This window comes from Nicotiana sylvestris, chromosome 5 (genome assembly GCF_000393655.2).
Source record: "Nicotiana sylvestris chromosome 5, ASM39365v2, whole genome shotgun sequence".
Classification (NCBI taxonomy): domain Eukaryota; kingdom Viridiplantae; phylum Streptophyta; class Magnoliopsida; order Solanales; family Solanaceae; genus Nicotiana; species Nicotiana sylvestris.
The window spans coordinates 160115382-160119022 of NC_091061.1; positions in this window are offsets into that span (position 1 = coordinate 160115382).

The following is a 3641-nucleotide window of genomic DNA, read 5'->3' on the forward strand; positions in this document are numbered from 1 at the left end:
CATATCCTTTCGTTCTTCGACTTTGTCGAGCTCTTGCCTTCTATTTCGTTGTTCCTCGGCCCACTCTCATGGAAGTATCTCAGACTGGGCTCTCCGTCTGGGATCGGTATTACAATATCAGCCCCATAGACTAACGAGTAAGGCGTCTCTCCTGTGCTCGCCTTTAGTGTTGTTCGGTAGGCCCAGAGTACTTCTGGCAGTATTTCCGGCCATAACCCTTTGGCACTTTGAGTTTTTTCTTCATGATGTTCAGTATCGACTTGTTGGCGGACTCTGCTTGCCTGTTGCCCGCGGGGTGATACGGCATTAAGAGTATTCTTTTGATATGCCATTTCTAAAAAAATTCGGCGACCTTTTTTCCCGTAAATTGGGGTCCATTGTCGCAATTGATCTCTTTGGGGAGGCCGAAACAGCATACGATTTTTTTCCGTATGAAGGCGATCACTTCCTGTTCGTGTATTTGGGCGAATGCTCCTACTTCCACCCACTTAGAGAAATAGTCAGTTAAACCAAAAGGAATCATATGTTACCTCGCCTCGCTGGGAGGGGGCCCACGATGTCTATTCCCCATTTGACGAACAACCAAGGGGAAGTGGCAGAGTGGATGTGCTCGTCTACTTGGTGGATCATTGGGGCGTACTATTGGCATTGATTGCATTTTTCACGAAATTCGCAGCCTCTTTTTTCATGGTGGACCATTAATACCCTGCCCGTATGAGGCATCTGACCAAAGCCCAATTTCTAAAATGAGCTCAGTAGTGGCTTTCGTGGACCTCTTCAAGGACGCATTATGTTTTATTTAGGCCTAGGCATTTCGCTAGAGGGCCGCCATACGTTCTCTTGTACATGTCGTATTGAATGGTGTTGTACCTGGCTACTTGTATTCACAATTTCTTGGCCTCTTTTTTATCAATTGGGAGTACGCAGTCCTGCAAGTATGTAACAAGATGGTTGCACCAGTACCAAATTAGGTTTATGGTTCTTACCTCGACTAGATCTATCGATGAGTTAAGAAGGTAGACTATACTTTTGTCTCTGGTTGCAATATTTTTGGTGGTTGCAGCTAGTTTGGCGAGGCCGTTCGCTTCTGCATTCTGTGCTCGAGCGATCTGATCGAGTTGACATTCGTTGAACTTGGGCAGTAGCTTGCAGGTTTCGGTTTGGTATTTTTGTAACCTATGTTCCTTGATTTGGAAAGTCCCTATGACTTGATTGACTACGAGTTGAGAATCACAGCTTAGTCTCAATCGTTTTGCCCCGTATTTAAGCGCCTGTCTTAACCCTGCAATTACGGCCTCGTACTCGGCCTCGTTGTTAGTCATATCCGGGCATCTTATGGATTGACAAATCACTTTTCCGGTGGGGACTTCGAGTACGAGTTCTGGTTCGATCCCGACGTATTGGATGCACCGTCGGTGTACAAGACCCAGAGGTCTTGTGTTTGGGGAGAAGCATGGACGACTTCTCTTTCAACTTCAGGTATTATTTCTGTGCTGAAATTGGCGACGAAGTCTGCAAGTACTTGCGACTTTATCGTTGTTCGCGGCTAATATGTGATATCGTACTCGCTCAGTTCGATGGCCCATTTGGCCATAGCTCATGTTTATGCAAAATGCTTCTTAGGGGGAAAGTAGTGACGACTGAGATGGGGTGGCATTGGAAATATGGTCTAAGCTTTCGTGAAGCTATGACTAAGGCCAGAGCTAGTTTCTTGAGGTGAAGGTATCTCGTCTCGGCATCGACTAATATTTTGCTAATGTAATAGATGGAAGACTATGTACCTTTGCTTTCTCAAACCAAGACTGCACTCACAGCCACTTCGGATTTGGCGTGATAAATATGTTTTTATTTCCTTCAGTGCTTGAATGCATTCAAAAGTCCATTGGAGGCCATTATCTTTTTTGAGTACGCCGAAGAATTTGTGACTCCTATCCGATGATCGCAAAATGAATCTTGAAAGGGCATCGATACGGCCAGTTAACTTCTGAACCTGGTTTTTTGTGGTTAGGTGTTCTGGTATCCCTTTGATGGCTCTGATCTGATCAGGGTTGACCTCGATCCCTCGCTGCGACACCAGGAAACTTAGAAATTTTCCCAAGGCCATGCCAAATGCATATTTTTCAGGATTAAGTTTCATTCTGAACCATCTGAGTATGTCAAAGGTTTCTCTTAGGTGGCGATGTGATATTCTTTTCTTTTGGACTTGACCAGCATGTCATCTATGTAGGCTTCTATCGTTTTACCGAACTGATCTTTGAACATCCTTGTCACCAACCTTTGGTAGATAGCCCCTGTATTCTTCAACCCGAAGGGCATGACCCTATAGCAGTACGTCCCCTGGTGGGTGATGAAGGTGGGTTTTTCCTGGTCCTCCTCTTCCATGAGGATCTGATTATAGCCTGAGTAGGCATCCAAAAAGCTTAGCAATTCATGCCCGGCCGTTGCGTCGATGAGTTGGTCGATATGAGGTAATGGAAATGAATCCTTGGGGCATGCTTTATTCAAATATGTGAAATCTATGCACGTTCGACATTTCCCATTCTTCTTTTTCACCATAACTACGTTGGCGACCCATTGGGGGTATTTTGACTCCCTAACGAAGCCGTTCTCCAATAGTTTTTCTGCATCTTCACGTACTGCATCATTTAATATGAAGTTAAACTTACACCGGACCTGCCTCACCGGGGGGTGGAATGGATCAATATTCAATTTGTGTGTGGCGATTTCCTTTGGGATTCCTGGAATATCTGCATGGTTAAAAGCAAACAAGTCCGCATTAGTAGATAAAAATTGACGAAACTTACTCATTTCCTGAAGTTTGCAGCCGATGTAAGCTTTTTTGTTGTGATTGTTGCTATCTAATTGGACGGGGTCAAGGTTTTCTATGGTCGACCGCGGTGCCTCGACCGTATCAGTTTCTGACGACATCCTCGCTATAAACACATATCGATCTCAACCCTATTGATTGCTATGCCTCTTTTTATTTGTCCTTCGCTTGTTGGGTGACTGTGCAATCCAATGTGATGCGGTAACATTCCCGAGATGTGCTTTGCTCCCCTCGTATGCTGAATATTTCCTATGGAGTTAGGAATTTGATGACTTTGTATAAGCTGGAAGGGATAGCTCTCATGGTGTGTATCCATGGTCGTCCTATTATGGTGTCATACGCTATGTCTTGGTCCATAATATGGAATATGGTTTCCAGAGTGATGCTGCCGTCCAGGACAAAGAGCGTGATTTCTCTAGATGTTTGCTCAAGTGCATTGTTAAAGCCCGTTAGTGGGATGCAACGTAACACTATCCTATCTTCAAGTTTCATTTGTGCAAGTAATGGAGGGTGGATAATGCACGCACTGCTCCCATCGTCTACCATAATGAATCTCATATCAGTGTCTAAAATGCATAACATGATAACAAGGGTATCATAGTGAGGGAAGACCCAACCGTTGGTATCTGACTTATCGAAGATGATACTTTCTTTGAGTTTGTCATATCGTTCGGGGGTGATCGACCATTTGATCTTGTGGGTTGTGGTGAACTTCACATTGTTGATAAAGCATCGTCGCCATCGACGATGATCATGTGGACGGTGCGGGTTGGCGAGGGCAGTTTTGGCGGTCCTTGATGTTGTTTGCGTCCTC